This window comes from Delphinus delphis, chromosome 7, assembly GCF_949987515.2.
Source record: "Delphinus delphis chromosome 7, mDelDel1.2, whole genome shotgun sequence".
In the NCBI taxonomy this organism is placed as follows: Eukaryota; Metazoa; Chordata; class Mammalia; order Artiodactyla; family Delphinidae; genus Delphinus; species Delphinus delphis.
In genome coordinates, this window is record NC_082689.1 from 105,280,327 (window position 1) to 105,304,568 (window position 24,242).

A 24,242-nucleotide genomic window follows, 5' to 3' on the forward strand; every position below is an offset into this window, starting at 1 on the left:
ACACATTTATTGCTATAAATTTCCATCTGAACATTGCTTTTTCTGCATCCCAACTTATTTTGATAAGCTGCATTTAGATTTTTCCTTTAGTTCAAAATATTTAAAAAATATTTTTCTAGAGATCTCTTTGTCCTCTGTGTTATTTAGGAGTGTATGTTTAATTACCAAATATTGGGGATTTTCCAACTGTCTTCCTGTCATTGGTTTCTAGTTTAATTCCATTGTGGTCTGATAACATACCTTATTTATTTGTACAAATCTGTTAAGGTGCATTTCATAGTCTGGAATGTCATCTGTCTTGGTGAATGTTTCATGTGAACTTGAGAAGAATGTGTATTATGCTATTGTTGAAGGGATATTCTATAAATATCAATTAGATCAAGTGGATTGAGAGTGCTGTTTAAGTCAACTATATCCTTGGTGATTTTCTTCCTGCTTGAACTACCAAATACTACTAATAGACTATGCTGAAGTCTCTGACTATAATAGTGGACTTGTCTATTTCTTCTTGTAGTTCTGTCAGTGTTTGCCTCATGTATTTTGATGCTCTATTAAGTACATAAATGTGTAAATTTGTTATGTGTTCTTGGAGGAGTGACAACTCTTCATCCTTGATAGTTTTCCTTGTTCTGAAGTCTGCTTTCTCTGAAATTGATAGCACTATTCCAGTTTTCTTTTGATATGTTAACATAGTATAGCTTTCTCTTGCCCCATTTACCTACCTGAGTCTTTTTTTTTTAATGGGTTTCTATAGACAACATACAGTTTGGTCTTGTACGTTCATTCACTCTGGCAATCTCTGTCTTTAATTGGTGTATTCCTTCTACATGTTTAGACTTTATTCATTGTGACAGGCAAAATAATGTCTCCCAAAGATATTCATGCTTTAGTATCTGGAAACTGTGACTATGATGCATTTCATGGCAAACAGGAATTTGCACAAGTGACTAAAGTTGAGATGGAGAATGTTTTTTCTGGATTTTCTGGATGGACCCAATCTAAATCACTGTGAAAAAGAAAGGCAGCTGAGTAGGTCAGAGTATGTGATGTGAGAAGGACCCAATCTGCCATTGCTAACTTTAAAGGTAGAAGAAGGGGTCCATGAGCTAAGGAATGAGAGCTGCCGCTAGAAAGTGGAAAAGACAAGGAAATGGAATGTTACCAAGAGCCTACAGTAAGGAACACAGCCCTCCAATACCTTCTTTAGCCCAGTAAGACTATCTCAGATTTCTGACCTATAGAACCATAAGATGATACATCTATATTGTTAAACTCTCTAACTTTGTGGTAATTTGTTAGGGTAGCAATAGAAAACTAATAGACTCACATTTCATATTTCAGGATCAAATCCAGTCTAAATCTCCCTGGTATAGGTAGTACTTATATACCAACCTGGTCTGAGCTTCGATTCCTTTTGTGGTAAATCACCTTCCTACCATTCTTACCTGTTTTGGGTTTCATGCATTTCGGTTTGTGTATATGAGACAGAGTTAGTGTTTGTCTGTGTTGTTGCTATTCTTCTTTACCAGCCCCCCACTGAGCTGGACTAATATTTGTTCCTAAAATTTTTCAGTTTTATATTACTTAGATGCATATTAGAAGTATAAAAGAATAAGGCCAATTTGATTGAGGAGAAAGGCCATGTGCTGACATTAGATAATCAGAGATGCTAATTCCATGTTACCTAAAATGACACCCAAACCTCAGTGCTCTCATCTGTAAGATAGGAATAAACATATCTACTCCAGTGAATACTCGTAAGGATTCAAGTCAGAAGCATGTAAATTGTTTGCCACTGAGTATTTGTTTAGATATTAGATATTCCAGTGCTTGATTTTCTTAATAGAACCGAAAAAAACAAGATAATTATCAGCATGAAATTTTCACTTCTGTTGCTCTATTTAAAAAATAGCAGTGGGAGACAAGGAGAAAGTTTATTCCTAGCCTTTTCCTGAGTGAGTACACACAAATACTTCAGTTCTTGAGGGTCAACAGTCCTGTCCATAAGATGATCTCCTATTCAATCCAATTATATGTAAGTAAACATGACACTTGTGCATACATCACTCATTTCCATGGTCTGAAAGATAACAATTACATTGTTTTCCCTTCATTTAGCTCATACTCATGAGCTAATTGGACATGCATTACATTATTTCAAAATTCAATCTTGTCAACAAAAACAGGCACTTCATATGATCATTTTCATTTTAATGTATTTTTAGACTGGTAGGCACTTTACTGGTGACATTTTACTAAAATAAATTTTGTTTTCACAGCACATAGAAGAAAAATTTTATTAATTTGAGTATTGTGGGCTTTTGAAGATAATTTAATTACATATAACTGATACAATTGTTATTTAACAATACAGATGCACAGAGAAGACTCAGAAAAGAAAGACTCAGAAAATTCAACAGAATATCTTTAAATCCAGTCATTCCCTTTATACATATATATATGAATGATATGTCTATATCATATACAGATTATATAGATCATTCCTTGTATATATATGATGCATATATATCATACATACATGACCATATATACATATAAGATATATCAATATATATACATACATATTTATATGTGTTTTACATTTGTTTTAAATTTATAAATAAGCTTGTTTTAAATTTCCCAAATACTATGTAGTTGAAAGTGGCTTCTGGTTTGCCTTCCGGCAGGCCCTTCTGAGATAAAATTCTCCATGGGTCCATCGTGTCTTTGGGGCACAGAAGCCCTGAGGTCTTTTTAAGAGACGATCTCTTCAGGGATATTTATAATCCAAACAGTGTCCAAAGGTAGAAATTGTATCTTTCTCCAAAGCAGAGGAAAGCTTTCCTTACTCTCCAGTCTAATAAATGTAGTGCTTTCCTCCAGGGAACATTATTTGCAGATGTTCTTGCTGTCTACTATAAACTATTCGGGTCTCCAAAACCTGGGGTGATTCTTCTGTAACAATACTTGATGCCCTGGCCCTCTTTGTGTCACCCTATGGGAATTGGGGCATGGAAACACTAAGCAAAGGTGTTAATATTGTGGCTACAGATATTTCTGTAAATAATGATATCTCCTTTGACTCTGACCCAGGACCCCGGCTGACTTGTTAGTTTGCAAGTACAGTAAAATGTCAGGCCCATGGCAGCTCCTGACAGAATGAGATAGTAACACCTGTGACACAAGAAGGGCTTCATGTCCACAAAATAGATTAATTACATGTGTGCGCATTTTCAAGAAGCCTAGAAACATGATTTTCACACATATGCAGAAGTGGCTTAGTGTAGCAGGATGAATACAAGGCTTGGGGTGGGCATTGGACCCTGTTCCAGGTTCTCCTTTACCTCAGTTTGTGAACTGAACAAATTTACTTGTGTTCAATATGTTTCTCATATATTAACTCATTTATTGTTCACAAATGAAAAATACAGGAGGTTTTAAATTGCACACTTTTTTATAAAAAAATTATTTTCCTGTTTTTCCTAGTTGATTAATAATTTGTGCGATTTTAGTGTTGTCCTTTTTATTTATTCCGAATATGGGAGGTAAGGAGGATACAGGGTGCTGGAGAGGACCCCATACAAGTCTTGGTCCATCATTTAAAGCATACTGCAGATCTTACTGGAAACCTTTTAGTGTTCATGTGTATTTCCCATGTGTCATTAGACTCCAAGAATTCACTAGGGGAAGATATGACATCTTTAAGGTCAAATGGAGAGCAAAGGTCACATTGGTCTGCCTGCATCTCCTGACAACATACCTACTATGTATCTTGGGACAAGGAAGATAATGAAGTTAGTTCCGAAGATTGGACCGCAAAGCAAAGTGACTGTGACATATCACAACTGAAGAAAAAAATGTGTATTTATTATTTTGATGTAGGCTGAAGGCTTCTATTTTACAGTTCTCATGATAGTAGTAGGCATAATATTGTGATCCAAGGATTTTTAAATATTCTGTTTTGAGTGTGATGGTGGTTACACTACTATATATATTTGTCCAAAGCTGCTGAACTGTACATTTAAAATGTATAAACTTTATTGTGTGTAAACTCTCTCCTATAAAATAAATGAAAGAACATGTGATACTTTAGTACCTGAAGGAAGGTCTTGGTATTATCTTTGGCACCATAAGTTCCCAAGGGATCTCAGCTTTTAATGGTCGTAGGGACACCATGCAAACTTCCATCAGAAGGGACAGCCATCTAAGATTTAAATATGTCTCCCAGATTCATTTTTTTCTGAAAATTATTTTTACTTAAGAGAGAAAGAAAGAGAGTATGAAACTAAGAATGAAAGAAAAGCAGATCCTCAAGAAAAAGTGATGCCCTGGGTAACTTAGGACTTCCTCCCAATGACACCTTGACTTAATCTCACTTTGTATTTTTTTTCCTGTGAGTAAAACATACAAACAGGACACCAGACCTTCTTATTCCACCCAATGCCTCATTAATATAAAAACATTTCCTGTTCTTTTGGTCCGTACTTTTAAATGAGTAAAGAAAGAAATGTAATTCATAGGCTTTATGTGGTTAACTATTTAAAATTAATTTGGACAGCTTTGGTAGACTATCTTGTATTTATTTAATTTTCAGAATTAAATATAACTCTTGATTTGCCATTAAAAATAATAGCCAGGGCTTCCCTGGTGGTGCAGTGGTTGAGAGTCCGCCTGCCGATGCAGGGGACACGGGTTCATGCCCTGGTCCAGGAAGATCCCACATGCCGCGGAGCGGCTGGGCCCGTGAGCCATGGCCGCTGAGCCTGCGTATGCGGAGCCTGTGCTCCGCAACGGGAGAGGCCACAACAGCGAGAGGCCCGCGTACCGCAAAAAAAAAAAAAAAAATAGCCAGTACAAAATATTGTCTTAGACTTACAGGTTCCATAATGAGACATGTGAAGAGTGAAGTGATCCTTATTAGGGGTAGAATTATCGATAATTTAACATCATCATCATCTATATTTTTTTCCTATCATAGTGCTTGACATAATATAGGAACATAAAAAAATTTTCCTTTCTGTTAATATTCTACAGCCACTATGAATATTATGAACTATAATATTCTGTTAGAATTCATTGAGTGTTTGCACTGTTGTAGTCAGTTCAGAATGACATAGGACACGTAAAATTAATATCTAGTTCCTGTTTAAGGCTAGGCATGCAGACACCTCAGGACCATGAAATTTAGAGTCTGCCTATGATAGGGTTGAAAGGGCTAAATCTAGTGAGTATTTGTTCAAAATGACCAGAAAAAAAAAAGGGAAATCAAAAGCAGCATACAAAATGTTTTTGGGTAAATTTGTGGGGGGATAAGGATTAGCTGTAAGCAGAAGGTGAGGCCTGGTTTCTGAAGTCAAGTGTTCGTCAACCGTTCTGGAAATGTAGTCCAAGGTCGGGTGTGGGGAAATGGACTGGAAAGTGTCCACGGGACCAGGGGACATTGAAGATATTCCCTTATTACTAAGCATGATAGACTTTGGCTCAGGGGTGCTTGTAATGATAAAGACCAGATTTCACAGAGGAAACATAAATTTTGCTCAAGATGAAAAAATATCCATACAGCATGCAATTAGAGCAATAGTTCTTGACTTTTAGTGTACAGATCTTCCTCAATTTACAATTGGGTTATTTCCTGATGAATCCATCCTAAGTTGAAAATACCGTTAAGTTGAAAACACATTTAATACAAATAGCCTACCAACCATCGGAGAGTAGCTTCACCTATCGTAAAAGTGCTGGGAACACTTACATTGGGACAAGTCATCTAGTACAAAGTCTATTTAATAATAAATTGTTGAATATTTCATGTAGTTTATTGAATCCTGTACTGAAAAACAGAGCAGTGTATGGGTACAGAATGGTTATAAATGTATTGATTGTTTGCCCTGATGACCGTGGGGCTGACTGGGAGCTGTGGCTGCTGCTCACCCCCCCAAGCATCAGGAGATATTATCAGACCACATATGGCTAGCCCAGGAAAAAATCAAACTTCAAACCTATAAGTACAGTTTCTACTGAATGTATAATGCTTTCACACCATTGTAAACTCAAAACATCCTAAGTTGAACCGTGGTAAGTTGGGGTCCCTCTGTAGATACTTTTCTCTCAAGGTGCTTATTCTAAGCACCCATTCCCAGACTCCATTTGAGAACATTTCTGATAGTAGTTCCAGGATGGGGGCAGAGTCTTCATTTAAATAAACATCTTAGGTAGACAAAGTGTAGATCTAATGTTTCAAATATTAGAGTTAAGCTCCAAGTATTATGATATCCAAGTATCATTATTCTAGAATGTATTAATATATTACGTCCCTTAATTTTTTTTTCTTTTTCTTTTTTTGGTGAAGATGAAAGCTTGCTTTATTCCAGATGCTGGCAATCAGATGGGGGGGGACTCCTGTCCAAAGGCTGACTCCCCACTCCCACCCGCCAATCGGTGAGCAAGAGCTTTTATAGACTGAGGGAGGGGGCTACATGCAGAAACAGCACAGTCAGCTCTGACCATCATCTTGAAACTGGTCATGAAGTGGTCTGACCACCATCATCTTGATTGTCTTAAGTATGGTTAATCTTCAGTTCCAGTGTTGCTTTGTTCATATTTCTTTGAGGCCAGTTCTTAGGATTGTGGCAGCTTATGTCAAGATTACAGTCTGGGCATCATGTAGTTAACTTCTTCCACCTGGTGGGGGTTTTAGTCTCTATATGACAGCTCAAAGGATAGGGCTCAGAACATTATCTATAGCCCATGAAGAGGAACTAAAGGTCCTTGACTTTGCTTAATGACTAAACTATTACTTTTTAGTCTTGTTGTACTGTTTTCCTTTGTTTCTACGTTTACTCACTTCTCTCTCTCTCTCTCTCTCTTTCATTAAAGTATAGTTGCTTTACAGTGTTGTGTAAGAGAATAAAATACCTAGGAATAAATCTACCTAAGGAGGTAAAATACCTGTATACAGAAAACAATAAGACACTGATGAGAGAAATCAAAAACAACACAAACAGATGGAGAGATATACCATGTTCTTGGATTGGAAGATTCAATATTGTGAAAATGACTGTACTACCCAAAGCAAACTACAGATTCAATGCAATTCCTATCAAATTATCAATGACATTTTTCACAGAACTAGAACAAAAAATTTTACAATTTGTATGGAAACACAAAAGATCACAGAATAGCCAAAGCAATCTTGAGGAAGAAAAATGGATTGGAGGAATCAGCCTCCCTGACTTCAGACTATAATACAAAGCTACAGTAATAAAGACAATAAGGTACTGGCACAAAAATATGTGGGGTTTTTTTTTTGATATTAACATTTTTTTCTTTTTTTAGTGAAGCATAGTTGATTTACAGTATTGTGTTAGTTTCAGGTCTACAGCAAAGTGATTCATAGATATAGATCTATTTTTTCAGATTCTCTTCCCTTATAGGTTATTAAAAATATTGAGTATATTTCCCTGTGCTATACAGCAGGTCCTTGTTGCTTATCTGTTTTATATATACTAGTGTGTATATGTTAATCCCAAACTCCTAAATTACCTCCCCCATTTCCCCTTTGGTAACCATAGGTTTGTTTTCTATGTTTGTGGGTCTATTTCTGTTTTGTAGATAAGTTCATTTGTGTCATATTTTAGATTCTACATATAAGTGATATCGTATGATGTTCGTCTATCTGGTTCTGACTTACTTCACTTAGTATGATAATTTCTAGGTCCATCCATGTTGCTGCAAATGACATTATTTCATTCTTTTTTATGGCTGAGTAATATTCCATTGTATATATGTACCACATCTTCTCTATCCATTCGTCTGTTGATGGTCATTTAGGTTGTTTCCATGTCTTGACTATTGTAAATTGTGCTGCTATGAACATTGGGGTGCATGTATCTTTTTGAATTATAGTTTACTCCAGATACACACCCAGGACTGGGATTGCTGGATCATATGGCAACTCTATTTTTAGTTTTTTGAGGAACATCCATACCTTTCTCCATAGTGGCTGCACTCATTTACATTCCCACTAACAGTGTAGGAGGGTTCCCTTCTCTCCACACCCTCTCCAGCATTTGTTACTTATACAGTATTGTTTTGAACAAAGGATTTCACATCACATTTAAGGAGGACAATGAACTAATGCCCTTGGAAGTCATTGATATTATTAGAGAATAGAGAAAGAGAAAAATGTAGTGGTTAAGAGTGCTTTCTAGAGATAGATTACTTGGGTCTAACTCCTCAGCCTTTAAAGCTCTTAACTGTTAACTCATTCTTGCAAACTAACCTGACTCTTATTAGGTGTATACCCTGGACAACTTGTCTCACCTCTCTTTGCCTTCTTTCCTCATCTGCAAAAGAATATGATTATGATACTATATATAGGGTTATTGTGGAGATTAAATAAATTAACATGTGATGTTCTTAGAACTGTGCTTGACATATAGTTAGCACTTGATTATTTTTTCCCATTATCATCATCTGTTAGCCTTCTGGAAAATTGAAATTATTTGTTGAAGACCTAGCTGTAGGGCCAACTGAAAAACATACTAACAGTTCCCAGTGTTCTGGAAGATGCTGTCTTCCAAACTGCAGTAGCTCTGGTTTAGCAACCTATATTTAGCACAGAGATAGCTCCATGAAGGAAGTAATGGAATTTAGGGCCAGGGGAAAAATATGTCTCTACTACATCTATTGACCTATTCTCAAAATGATTTTTCCAGTCCCTATGCATCTGTACTCTGTTTAGGTAGATGTTTTATTAACCCAAGGGAGAAATGCTTCCACAACTAGATAATAAATTATACCACTCAACCCAGAAGCTGAACCTGTCACAGGGCTATTTCAGGCTTTTTATGACATTCTGAAAAGCAAGCAAAAGTGGGTTCACAGGGAACCAAGGTTTATAACACACTGAGGATATGTACTTCCTTTGAAATCCTTTGTCCAGTGTTAAAAATAATAAGCTCTACTGCTGTGTTTATAGACAGAGCATTGACCTCTTAAAAATGAAATTTATTGCACCTGAATAGCAAAATATGGACCAGCTAAAGCAATATCTGAGAGCAAAAAAACATAGCAGCACTGCAGACATAGTAACAAATTTATAAAGGGTTTATGTATTTTTCAAAACTAATTCAACTCTATACTTAAGATACGTGCATTTCATAGTACAAAAATTACAACCTTTGTGTAATATATGTAAACATAGCTTTATTTATCATATATACACAAAACAGTATATATATGTGTAAAGCAAAAGTTGAAAAAAACAAAAAGGAGAACTAGAAAAATCCACAATCATCATAGTTGAACACTATAATAGAACTCTCAATATAATAACCAACTTTAAACCAATATTAGCAAATGAAATCCATTCACATATAAAATGGACAGAACATCATGGTAAAGTGGGATTATTTCAGGTATGCAAGATGGTTTGCCATTCAAAAATCAATTAAAATTAGCATGTAATAATCAATCCAGTTAACATTAATGAGTATTCCTAGCCAGGGCCTAGCCATTATGTAGAAAATTCAAATAATCTAAAGACAGAATTGAATCAATTAGTATATCTTTAAGGTGAAATTCGTATAACACAAAGTTAACCATTTTAAAGTTACAACTCAATAACATTTAGTGCATTAACAATACTGAAAATTCCAAAATATTTGCATCACTCTAAAGAGAAATCCTTTACCTATTAGACAGTGACCATTCATTCCCCCTTCTCCCAGCCCCTGTTAACTACTAATCTGCTTTCTGTCTCTATAGGCTTACTTTTTTTTATTTTTGGCTGCGTTGGGTCTTTGTTGCTGTGCATGAGCTTTTCTCTAGTTGTGGTGAGTGGGGGCTACTCTTCGTTGTGGTGCACGGGCTTCTCATTGCAGTGGCTTCTCTTGTTGTGGCACATGGGCTCAGTAGTTGTGACCAACAAGATCTAGAGCGCAGGCTCAGTCATTGTAGCACACAGGCTTAATTGCTCCATGGCATGTAGGATATTTCCGTCTCAGGGATCAAAACTGTGTCCCCTGTGTCTGCACAGGGATCTCAGGGATCAAACCTGTGTCTGCATTGGCAGGCAGATTCTTAACTACTGCACCACCAGGGAAGTCCCTGAGTGGCCCATATTAATGTTTGTGGGCAATGTCGATATGGAGCCATTGTTTATTTTTAAGGTAAGAAGTGATGTGATCCTATATGGCTTTTAGGTTCAGCACTTTGGCAATAATAATGATGTCACAATCTTCTAGGAAATAGAAGACAAGGGCCTGAATTAAGGCATTTGTCATGAAAACAGAGGGAAGAAATTGGATTTAGAAACTTCTAAGACAATAAATTTATACAAAATTTTGGCCAATTCTTTGCTTGGTGAAGGAAGAAGTCAATAATGACCTCTAGATGTTAGCTGGATAGATGTTGAAGATATCACTTGAATATTGAAAAGAAGGGAAGATGGTACCCAAATCATAAGTATTTATGGACACATAGATGTGTCTGTGAAAAATGTCCAAGGAGCTGACAGTAGATAGGACTGGCTACATTATTGATGGGGGCCAGGAGAAAATGAAAATTTCAGGGCCCTTGTTTAAGAATTACCATAAGTTCCCAGACAGTGACAATAGAGGGTTAAACAAACATAGGGCCCTCTGCACACGAGGGGCCCATGTTCCTGCACAGATTACATGCCCATGAGCCAGCTTTGCCATCAGCAGTAGAAAATATATCCGTGAGCCTTAGGAGAGGGTATTCAACTGAAGATTTAGGTTCAGAATCAACCTACATGTGGTCACTGAAATGATGGGAAACCTTGGAACACACACAGAAGAGGAACCCTAGGATGGGTCCTAGAAAGTGTGAAGATTCAAGAAAATTTTAAAAAGTAAAAGAGATTGAAAAGCAATGGTCAGAACATGAGAGAGGAATCTGAAAAAAAAACAAAAATCCCAAACCCACAATGACTGGAATGTCAAGATTAGAAAAAAAGAAAGCAGCCTGCACTGTAAAATATGAGGGAAATGGACTACAGGGAAAATTCAGAAGTAAACTTGAGTAGATAATTAAAAGCTATGGGTGGTCTTAGATCAAAATTAGTGGACAGTGGAAGAGATACCACATCGATCACAAGATTAATGTGATTTGAGAAAGATGAGCAAAATTTCCATGACTGGGATTCTACAGAAGTTTCCATGTAATACTTTCTAAAAATAGAGAAACAAAGGTGGCTTAGTCCATCGATCCTGGACTTTCCAAAACATCATTTTTTTTGATTCAGAAAATATGCTTATTTGGAAATTCCGAAATACTGAGCTTTTGTTGAGAGTGTCTCCCAAGGCATAAAAATCGTATTTTTCTGAGTGGAATAAAGTGCTAACTAGTGGCAGAATGAGCAAGGCCCCCTTTTCCCCAGTAGAAGCCGGTTGCCAAGATAAGCCAAGGAGGAAAGCATTATTTCTCTGTGCTTCTCTGGACTTTGAAAGAAACTTTCTTATGTAGACTAAAGGCAGCTTCATTTCCATTTAGAGTTGGGAGAGTCAGGAAAAAGTTCTTTTATGCCCCCAGAATTCCATTTGGCTTCCTATCACGTTTCCTTTTTTTTCTTTTTGGTACACATATTTTTCTTCTTCTTCCTTCTTTTTTTTCGGTACTGAAAGATCTGTGAAAAACATAGGACTGATGACGGAATTATTATTATTTTTTTAGCAAGCATTTGATATCAAGAGCTATATAAGGTTGTCACTTGCCATTTTACCTTAAATTTTTAAAAATATATAAAATTCTGGATATCTATAATGTTAGGATGCATCTCTTTAAGACAGAGCAGACATGCTCCTTTTATTGGAAAGAGAATAGTTACTGCATGAAAGAGGTAATGATGGGATGATAAGTCATTGAAAAATTTTTACCCACAATCTACTTTTCAGTGACAGGAGGAAATGTAAAGGATTAAATTCCTGCAGAGGACTGAAAAATTAGAGTTTAAAGCTGATTTTTTATGTTATTTGCAGTTGTAATGTACATTTTACTTAAAGCAAAAAATCTTTGTCACAAAACATCTTAGGAGAGCTTTACTGTGACAAGGAAAGCTGGATGTGTCTTAGTATTTTAATTTTATGGAAGACGAGGTTAAGGCACAGAGTCAAAATGCCAAAGGGCATATGTATAAAGGTCAAGCATTGAAGTCACTACCTCTTGGTTAAATTTTCCATCGTCTATAAAAAGTGCCCTCAGGCACTCATTTTAACATTCTCACTAACCATCTTTTATTAGCAGAATAAGCTTTTGTCTTCACCTAATTTATTGCTTGGAGAAAATGGCATAGTACTAGGGCAAAAATAAAGAGAAATGAGACTTGGTAATATTCCAAGTTAATAACTGAAGTTTCGATTTTCAAGAGGTAGCTATAAATTAAGAATTCTAATTCTTAATTCTAACTCTAATTCTTAATTCTAATAGTCACACACATCCCATTTTATTTTCTAATAGTCACACACATTCCATTCATATAGTTTCTGCCTTTTTATTTGCTATATAACAAAAACTTGACATTTTTGAGGGAGGTGAGCGAAACCTTCATAATTTGCAAAATTCAAGAATGTCATTATTTGAAATGCAGACACTTGGTAGTCTCAAAGAGGCTTCTGTGTTGGCTAAGTGTCTTCCCTCTGCAACTCAGCCTACCAATGTGCATAATAAGAATTCAGGATAGCTGTCTAATCAATGTAAATCAAGAGAGAGTTCTGATCAACTTGCCCTTAATATCTAGAGGAGAAAGGCTCAAACTTCCATTCCATTATACACAGACTATAATTATTTTCTCTCTAATATTTTTTATCTGTTACCAGGATGTTTGCTTTCTAATGGTTGCTAACGTCATGAATATGTACTTTTCATTTTCCTAGTACATTTTTAAATAGTTCCACCATTCTGCATGGGTGGTTCCTTTTCTACTCTATGCTGGCCAAGCTGTGCATTCCTCACCATCTAACAAAATGAAGTCACTGATAGTTCTTGTGCCTAGTAGACTTCAGGGAGAGCTTTGAAGAATGGAGGATTTGTGTTACCGTAAGACAAATACCACCCACGGATTGTTAGATACCAATGTGTTCAAAGTTCTTACCAATTGTGCCATTTTTATTTTTTTACAGCTTTATTGATGTATAATTGAGAAATAAAATTGCAACATATTTAAACTATACATTGTGATAATTTCAAATATGTATACATTATAAATAGATTCTCACCATTAAGTTAATTAACACATCCAACACCTCACATATTTACCTTTCATGAGTATATGTATGAAAACACTTAATATCTATTCTCTTAGCAAATTCCAATTACACAATACATTATTATCAACTATAGTCACCATGCTGTACTTTAGATCCCCAGAACTTATTCATCTTATAACTGAGAATTTGTACCATTTTGTCACCCTCCTCCTATTTCCCCCACCACTCAGCTGCTAGCTGCCATTTTGTTACTGTTTCTATGAATTCAACTTTTTCTTTAGATTCCACATATAAGTGACACCATGAAGTATTTGTTTCTCTCTGTCTGGCTTATTATTATTAGCAAATGCCCTTCAGGTTCATCTATGTTGTCAGAAGTTGCAGAATTTCCTTCCTTTTTTAAGAATGAATAATATTCCATTCCAAAAGAACCTCACATTTTTTATCTATTCATCAATCAACAGACCCTTAGGTTGTTTCCATATCTTGGTTATTGTAAATAATGCTGCTATGAACATGGGGACATGGGAATACAAATACCTTTTTGAGACAGTGATTTCATTTCCTTTGGCTATATACCCAGAACTGGAATTGCTAAATCATATGGCAGTTCTACTTTTAATTCCTTAAGCAACCTCCATACTGTTTTCCACAATGGCTGAACCAATTTACATTCCCACCACCAGTGCACAAGTCTTCCCTCTTTTCCATGTCCTCATCAACACTGATTTGCTGTCTTTTTGATGAGAGCCATGCTAACAGGTAATAGAGGTGATATCTTACTATGATTTTTTATCAATTTTTATTGGATTATAGTTGCTTTACAATGTTGTGTTAGTTTCTGCTGTACGGCAAAGTGAATCAGCTATACGTATATATATACCTTTTCTTTTTTGGATTTCCTTCCCATTTAGGTCACCACAGAGCACTGAGTAGAGTTCCCTGTGCTATATGGTAGGTTCGCATTATTTATCTATTCTATACATAGTAGTGTATATAAATCAATCCCAATCTACCAATTCATCCCACTCCCCCTTCCCCCTTGGTATCCATACATTTGTTCCCTACGTCTGTGTCTCTATTTCTGCTTTGCAAATAAGATCATCTATACCATTTTTTCTCAATTCCACATATATGATAACATACAATATTTGTTTTTCTCTTTCTGACTTACATCACTCTGTATGACAGTCTCTAGGTCCATCCACGTCTCTGCGAAAGACCCAATTTCATTCCTTTTTATGGCTGAGTAATATTCTATTGTATATATGCACCACATCTTCTTTATCCATTCCTCTGTTGAGGGACATTTGGGTTGCTTCCATGTCCTGGCTAATGTAAATAGTGCTGCAATGAACATTGGGGTGCATGTGTCTTTTTGAATTATGGTTTTCTCTGGGTATATGTCCAGGAGTGGGATTGCTGGATCATATGGCAGTTCTATTTTTAGATTTTTAAGGAACCTCCATACTGTTCTCCATAGTGGCTGTATCAATTTATATTCCCACCAATAGTGCAAGAAGGTTCCCTTTTCTCCACACTCTCTCCAGCATTTATAGTTTGTAGATTTTTTGATGATGGCCATTCTGACTGGTGTGAAGTTATACCTCATTGTGGTTTCGATTTGCATTTCTCTAACAATTATTGAAGTTGAGCATCTTTTCATGTGTTTGTTGGCTATCTGTATGTCTTCTTTGGAGAAATGTCTATTTAGGTCTTCTGCCCATTTTTGGATTGGTTTGTTTGTCTTTTTGATATTGAGCTGCTTGAGCTGCTTGTATATTTTGGAGATTAATCCTTTGTCAGTTGCCTCATTTGCAAATATTTTCTCCCATTCTGAGAGCTGTCTTTTCGTCTTGTTTATGGTTTCCTTTGCTGTGCAAAAGCTTTTAAATTTAATTAGGTCCCATTTTTTTTACTTTTGTTTTTATTTTCATTACTGTAGGAGGTGGAATAAAAGATCTTGCTACAATTTATATCAAAGAGTGTTCTACCTATGTTTTCCTCTAAGGGTTTTATAGTGTCCAGCCTTACATTTAGGTCTTTAATCCATTTTGAGTTTATTTTTGTGTATGGTGTTAAGGAGTGTTCTAATTTCATTCGTTTACATGTAGCTGTCCAGTTTTCCCAGCACCATTTATTGAAGAGACTGTCTTTTCTCCATTGTATATTCTCGCCTCCTTTGTCATATATTAGGTGACCATAGGTGTGTGGGTTTATCTCTGGGCTTTCTATCCTTTTCCATTGATTTATATTTCTGTTTTTGTGTCAGTATCATACTGTCTTGATTATTGTAGCTTTGTAGAATAGTCTGAAGACACGAAGCCTGATTCCTCCAGCTCTGCTTTTCTTTCTTGGTATTGCTTTGGCTATTGGGGGTCTTTTGTGGTTCCATACAAATTGTAAAAATTTTTATTCTAATTCTGTGAAAAATGCCATTGGTAATTTGATAGGGATTGCAAAGAAGAAGTAAAACTATCACTGTTTGCAGACTACTATAATTTTGATTTGCATTTTTATTATGATTAGTGGTGTTGAGCACTTTTTCATATTCCTATTGGCAATTTATATGTCTTTGTAATAATATCTATTCAGGTCCTTTGTGCACTTTTTAGTCAGGTTATTTATTATTGATTTGTTTGTTATTATTTCTATTGTGAAAACTTTCAGCTAGACTAAGTAAAAGAGAGAAGACTCAAATAAATAAAATCAGAAATGAAACAGGTAACATTACAACTAATATAACATAGAAATAGTAAGGATTATAAGAAACTACTATGAACACTTATATGCCAAAAATTAGATAACCTAAAAAAAATGAATAAAGTTTTAGAAACATGTAATCTACCAAGAGTAAATCATGAAAAAATAGAAAAATCTGAGCAGATCATTTACAACTAAGGAGATTGAGTCAATATTAAAAAACTTCCCAACAAAGGAAAGCCCAGGATCAGATTGTTTCACTGGTGAATTCTAGCAAACATTTAAAAAATAATTAATACCAATCCTTCTCAAACTCTTCCAAAAAACGGAAGAATGGAGAGCACTTCCAAACTCTTTACAAAGCCAGCATTACTCTGATGCCAAAGCCAGATAAGGACACTATAAGAAAAGAGCAAGCCAATATTCCTGGTAATCATAGATGCAAAAATCCTCAACAAAATATTAGCAAACCAAATTCAACAAGATATTGAAAGAGTTACACACCATGATTAAGTGGGATTTATTCCTGGGATGCAAGAGTAGTTCAACATGCACAAATCAATAAATATGACACACCACATTAATAAAATGAAGGATCAGAATCCTATGTTTATCTCAATAGAGGCAGACAAAGCATCTGACAAAATTCAACATCTTTTCATAATAATAATAAAAAAACTCTCTAACTAGGGATAACATACTTCAACAAAATAAAGGTCATATATGACAAGCTCACAGGTAATATCATACTCAATGATAAAAAGCTGAAAACTTTTCCTCTAAGATCAGAAACAAGGCAAAGATGCCTACTCTCACTACTTTTATTCAACATAGTACTGGAAGTCTTGGCCAAAGCTATTAGGCAAGTTAAAGATTTAAGAGGTATCCAAATTGGAAAGCAAGAAGAAAAACTGTCTCTATTTACAGATAACATAATATTATATATAGAAAACAATAAAATCTATCAAAAAGCTGTTAGAACTAATACATAAATTCAGTAAGGTTGCAGAATAAAAAATTAGTATACAGAAATCAGCTGTATTTTTATAAATTTGTTATAAACTATCAGAAAGAAAAATTAAGAAATGAATCCCATTTACAATTGCATCAGAAAGAATAAAATACTTAAGAATTAAACTGAAAACTATATGACATTGAATAAAGACGTTGAAAAAGACTCAAATAAAAGTCAAGATGTTCCATGCTTAGAAAAATGAATATTGTTAATATGTGCACACTACCTAACACATTTTACAGAGTCTGCAATTAAAATTCTAATAACACTTTTCATAGAAGCAGAGCAAGCAATCCTAAAATTTGTATGGAACCACAAAATTCTGCCAAATTGAAAGCAACCTTGAGAAAGAACACAGTTGTTCTTTTTTTTTTTTTTTTTTTTTTGCAGTACGCGGGCCTCTCACCGCTGCGGCCTCTCCTGCTGTGGAGCACAGCCTCCAGACATGCAGGCTCAGTGGTCATGGCTCACAGGCACAGCTGCTCCATGGCACGTGGGATCCTCCCAGACCGGGGCACAAACCCGCATCCCCTGCATCGGCAGGTGGACTCCCAACCACTGCGCCACCAGGGAAGTCCAGTTGTTCTTTTTATGGAGGTAGCACACTCCCTCATTTCAAACCATATTACAAATGTACAGTAATCAAAACAGCATGATATTTGCATAAAAACAGACACATAGATCAATGGAACAGAAGAGAGAAATAAAACCACACATATATGGTCAATTAATTTAAAGGATCCAAGAATGAACAATGGGAAAGAATAGTCTGTTTAATAAATGTTGTCAGGAAAACTGAACAGCCACATGTACAATAGTGAAATTCGACCACTGTCTTATACCATACACAAAAATCAACTCAAAATGGATTAAATACTTGAACATCATACCTGAAACCATACAACACTCAGAAGGAAACACAGAGGATAAGCTCCTTTATGTTAGTCATGGCAATCATTTTTTTTTTATTTGACACAAAAAGCAAAAGCAAAAGAAGAAAAAATAAACAAGTGAGACTACATTAAACTAAAAACCTCTTGCATAGGAAAGGAAACCACCAACAAAATGAAAAGGCAACCTACAGAATGGAAGAAAATATTTTCAAATCATATATTTAATAAGGGTTAATATCTAAAATATATGAAGAACTCCTATAACTCAGTAAGAAAAAAAATCTGATTAAAAAGAGGGCAGAGGATCTGAATACATCTTTTTCCAAAGAAGATACACAAATGGCCAACAGCTTTGATGATAAAGTGCTCAACATCTCTAATCTTCAAAGAAATGCAAATCAAAACCCTAATAAGATATTATGTCATGCTGGTTAGAATGGTTATTATCATAGAATCATGAAATAGCAATCCCAATTCTGCGTATTTATCCTAAAGAAGAAAATCACTATCTTGAAAATATATGTGCATTCACTGAAACATTATTACAATGGCCAAGACATGGAAACAACCTAGGCGCCCATGTTAGCATAAATAGATAAAGAAGATGTGGTATAGATATATTATGGAATATTATTTAGCCATAAGGAAAAAGGAACTCTTTCCATTTGCAACACAATGGATGGAACTTGAGGGCACTATGCTTAGTGAAATAAGTCAGAGGACAAATACTGTATGATATCACATGGTATGTGATATCATATGATATCACATATATGTGGAACCTAAACAAACAAACAAACTCACAGATACCAAGAACAGATTGGTGGTTTGTCAGAGATGGGTTGGAGAGGTTGTGGAAATGGGTGAAAGTGGTCAAAAAGTACAAACTTCCAGTTGTAAGATAAATGAGACCTAGAGATGAAATATACAGCATGGTGACTATAGTTAACACTATGGTATTGTGTATTTGAAAGTGGCTAAGAGAGTAGATATGATAAAATTTTACCACAAAAAGAAATTTGTAAATATGTGATGGAAGTTAACCATTTTTTTAACACCTTTATTGGAGTATAATTGCTTTACAATGGTGTGTTAGTTTCTGCTTTATAACAAAGTGAATCAGTTATACATATACATATGTTCCCAAATCTCTTCCCTCTTGCGTTTCCCTCCCTCCCACCCTCCCTAGCCCACCCTTTTAGGTGGTCACAAAGCACTGAGCTGATCTCCTTGTGCTATGTGGCTGCTTCCCACTAGCTATCTATTTTACATTCGGTAGTCTATATATGTCCATGCCACTCTCACACTTTGTCCCAGCTTACCCTTCCCCTCCTCATATCCTCAAGTCCAATCTCTAGTAAGTGTGTATCTTTATTCCTGTCTTGTCCCTATATTCTCCATGACTTTTTTTTTATAGATTCAATATATATGTGTTAGCATATGGTATTTGTTTTTCTCTTTCTGACTTACTTCACTCTGTATGACAGACTCTAGGTCCATCCACCTCATTACAAATAACTCAATTTTGTTTCTTTTAATGGCTGAGTAATATTCCATTTTATATATGTGCCACATCTTCTTTATCCATTCATCTGTTGATGGACACTTAAGTTGCTTCCATGTCCTGGCTATTGTAAATAGAGCTGCAATGAACATTTTGGTACATGACTCTTTTTGAATTACGGTTTTATCTGGGTATATGCCCAGTAGTGGGATTGCTGGGTTGTATGGTAGCTCTATTTGTAGTTTTTTAAGGAACCTCCATACTGTTCTCCATAGCAGCTGTATCAGTTTACATTCAGATCAACAGTATATGAGAGTTCGCTTTTCTCCACACCTTCTCCAGCATTTATTGTTTGTAGATTTTTTGATGATGGCAATTCTGACTGGTGTGAGCTGATATCGCATTGCAGTTTTGATTTGCATTTCTCTAATGATTAATGATGTTGAGAATTCTTTCATGTGTTTGTTGGCAATCTGATTCTGGAGAAATATCTATTTAGGTCTTCTGCTCATTTTTGGATTGGGTTGTTTGTTTTTTTGATATTGAGCTGCATGAGCTGCTTGTAAATTTTGGAGATTAATCCTTTGTCAGTCGCTTCATTTGCAAATATTTTCTCCCATTCTGAAGGTTGTCTTTTTGTCTTTTTTATGGTTTCCTTGGCTGTGCAAAAGCTTTTAAATTTCATTAGGTCCCATTTGATTATTTTTTATTTTATTTCCATTTCTCTAGGAGGTGGGTCAAAAAGCATCTTGCTGGGATTTATGTCATAGAGTGTTCTGCCTCTATTTTCCTCTAAGAGTTTGATATTGTCTGGTCTTACATTTAGGTCTTTAATCAATTTTCCGTTTATTTTTGTGTATGGTGTTAGGGAGTGTTCTAATTTCATACTTTTACATGTAGCTTTCCAGTTTTCCCAGCACCACTTATTGAAGAGACTATATTTTCTCTACTGTATATTCTTGCCTCTTTTATCAAAAATAGGGTGCCCATATGTGCGTGGGTTTATCTGTGGGCTTTCTATCCTCTTCCATTGATCTATATTTCTGTTTTTGTGCCAATACCACACTCTCTTGATTACTGTAGCTTTGTAGTATAGTCTGAAGTCAGGGCGCCTGATTACTGCAACTCTGTTTTTCTTTCTCAAGATAGCTTTGGCTATCCGGGCTCTTTTGTATTTCCATAAAAATTGTGAAATTTTTTGTTCTAGTTCTGTGAAAAATGCCAGTGGTAGTTTGATAGGGATTGCATTGAATCTGTAGATTGCTTTGGGTAGTAGAGTCATTTTCACAATACTGATTCTTCCAATCCAAGAATATGGTACATCTCTCCATCTATTTGTATCATCTTTAATTTCTTTCATCAGTGTCATAATTTTCTGCATACCGGTCTTTTGTCTCCTTAGATAGGTTTATTCCTAGATATTTTATTTTTTGTTGCAATGGTAAATGGGAGTGTTTTCTTAATTTCACTTTCAGATTTTTCATCATTAGCGTATAGAAATGCTAGAGATTTCTCTGCATTAATTTTGTATCCTGCTACTTTACCAAATTCATTGATTAGCTCTAGAAGTTTTCTGGTAGCACCTTTAGGATTCTCTATGTATACTATCATGTCATCTGCAAACAGTGACAGCTTTACTTATTCTTTTCTGATTTGGATTCCTTTTATTTCTTTTTCTTCTCTGATTGCTGTGGCTAAAACTTCAAAACTATGTTGAATAATAGTGGTGAGAGTGGGCAACCTTGTCTTGTTCCTGATCTTAGTGGAAATGCTTTCAGTTTTTCACCATTGAGGATGATGATGGCTGTGGGTTTGTCATATATGGCCTTTGTTATGTTGAGGAAAGTTCTCTCTATGCCTACTTTCTGGTGGGTTTTTATGATAAATGGGTGTTGAATTTTGTTGAAAGCTTTCTCTGCATCTAGTGAGATGATCATATGATTTTTCTCCTTCAATTTGTTAATATGGTGTATCACATTTATTGATTTGCATATATGGAAGAATCCTTGCATTCCTTGGATAAATCCCACTTGATCATGGTGTGTGATCTTTTTAATGTGCTGTTGGATTCTGTTTGCTAGTATTTTGCTGAGGATTTTTGCATCTATATTCATCAGTGATATTGGCCTGTAGTTTTCTTTCATTGTGACATCTCTGTCTGCTTTTGGTATCAGGGTGATGGTGGCCTCGTAGAATGAGTTTGGGAGAGATCCTCCCTCTGCTACATTTTGGAAGAGTTTGAGAAGGATAGGTATTTGCAGTTCTCTAAATGTTTGATAGAATTTGCCTGTGAAGCCATCTGGTCCTGGGCTTTTGTTTGTTGGAAGATTTTTAATCACAGTTTAAATTTCAGTGCTTGTGATTGGTCTGTTCATATTTTCTATTTCTTTCTTGTTCAATTTCAGAAGGTTGTGCATTTCTAAGAACTTGTCAATTTCTTCCAGGTTGTCCATTTTATTGGCATAGAGTTGCTTGCAGTAATCTCTCATGATCCTTTCTATTTCTACAGTGTCATTTGTTACTTCTCCTTTTTTATTTCAAATTCTATTGATTTGAGTCTTCTCCCTTTTTTCCTTGATGAGTCTGGCTAATGGTTTATCAATTTTGTTTATCTTCTCAAAGAACCAGCTTTTAGCGTTATTGATCTTTGCTATCATTTCCTTCTCTTTTTTTCATTTATTTCTGATCTGATCTTTATGATTTCTTTCCTTCTGCTAACATTGGAATTTTTTTTGTTCTTTCTCTAATTGCTTTAGGTGTAAGGTTAGGTTGTTTATTTGAGATGTTTCCTGTTTCTTAAGGTAGGATTGTATTGCTATAAACTTCCCTCTTAGAGCTGCTTTTGATACATCCCATAGGTTTTGGGTCATTGTGTTTTCATTGTCATTTTTTTCTAGGATTTTTTTTATTTCCTCTTTGATTTCCTCAGAGATCTGTTGGTTATTAAGTTGTGTATTGTTTAGCCTCCATGTGTTTGTGTTTACTTTTTACAGATTTTTTCCTGTAATTGATATCTAGTCTCATAGCATTGTGGTTGGAAAAAACACTTGATATGATTTGAATTTTCTTAAATTTACCAAGGCTTGATTTGTGACACAAGATACAATCTATCCTGGAGAATGTTCCATAAGCACTTGTGAAGAGTGTGTATTCTGTTGTTTTTGGATGGAATGTCCTATAAATATCAATTAAATCCATCTTGTTTAATGTATCATTTAAAGCTTGTGTTTCTGGGCTTCCCTGGTGGCGCAGTGGTTGAGAGTCCACCTGCCGATGCAGGGGACATGGGTTCGTGCCCCAGTCCGGGAAGATCCCACATGCCGCGGAGTGGCTGGTCCCGTGAGCCATGGCCGCTGAGTCTGCGCATCCAGAGCCGCAACGGGAGAGGCCACAACAGTGAGAGACCCGTGTACCCCCCCAAAAAAAAAAAAAAAAAGCTTGTGTTTCTGTATTTATTTTCCTTTTGGATGATCTGTCCATTGTTGAAAGTGGGGTGTTAAAGTCCCCTACTATGACTGTGTTACTGTCCATTTCCCCTTTTATGGCTGTTAGTATTTGCCTTATGTATTGAAGTGCTCCTATGTTGGGTGCATAAATATTTACAATTGTTATATCTTCTTCCTGGATCGATCCCTTGATCATTATGTAGTGTCCTTCTTTGTCTCTTCTAACAGTCTTTATTTTGAAGACTATTTTGTCTGATATGAGAATTGCTACTCCAGCTTTCTTTTCATTTATATTTCCATGGAATATCTTTTTCCATCCCCTCATTTTCAGTCTGTATGTGTCCCTAGGTCTGAAGTGGGTCTCTTGTAGACAGCATATATACGGGTATTTTTTTTTGTATCCATTCAGCCAGTCTATGTCTTTTGGTGGGAGCATTTAATCCATTTACATTTAAGGTAATTATCAATATGTATGTCCCTATTACTGTTTTCTTAATTGTTTTGGGTTTGTTATTGTAGGTCTTTTCCTTCTCTTGTATTTCCTGCCTAGAGAAGTTCCTTTAGCATTTGTTGTAAAGCTGGTTTGGTGGTGCTGAATTATCTTAGCTTTTGCTTGTCTGTAAAGGTTTTAATTTCTCCATCAAATCAGAATGACATCCTTCCTGGGTAGAGTAATATTGGTTTTTGGTTTTTCTCCTTCATCACTTTAAATATGTCCTGTCACTCCCTTCTGGCTTGCAGAGTTTCTGCTGAAAGATCAGCTGTTAGCCTTATGGGGGTTCCCCTGTGTGTTATTTGTTGTTTTTCCCTTGCTGCTTTTAATATTCTTTCTTTGTATTTAATTTTTAATAGTTTGATTAATATGTGTCTTGGCATGTTTCTCCTTGGATTTACCCTGTATGGGACTCTCTGTGCTTCCTGGACTTGATTTACTATTTCCTTTCCCATATTAGGGAAGTTTTCAACTATAATCTCTTCAAATATTTTCTCAGTCCCTTTCTTTTTCTCTTCTTCTCTGGGATCCCTATAATTTGAATGTTGGTGCGTATAATGTCGTCCCAGAGGTCTCTGAGACTGTCCTCAATTCTTTTTATTCTTTATTCTGCTCTGCAGTGGTTATTTCCACTATTTTATCTTCCATGTCACTTATCCATTCTTCTCCCCAATTAATTCTGCTATTGATCCCTTCTAGAGAATTTTTAATTTCATTTATTGTGTTGTTCATCACTGTTTGTTTGCTCTTTAATTCTTCCAGGTCCTTGTTGAACGTTTCTTGTATTTTCTCCATTCTATTTCCAAGATTTTGTATCATCTTTACTTTCATTATTCTGAATTCTTTTTCAGGTAGACTGCCTATTTCCCCTTCATTTATTAGGTCTGGTGGGTTTTTGCCTTGCTACTTCATCTGCCATGTGTTTTTCTGTCTTCTCATTTTGCTTATCCTGCTGTGTTTGT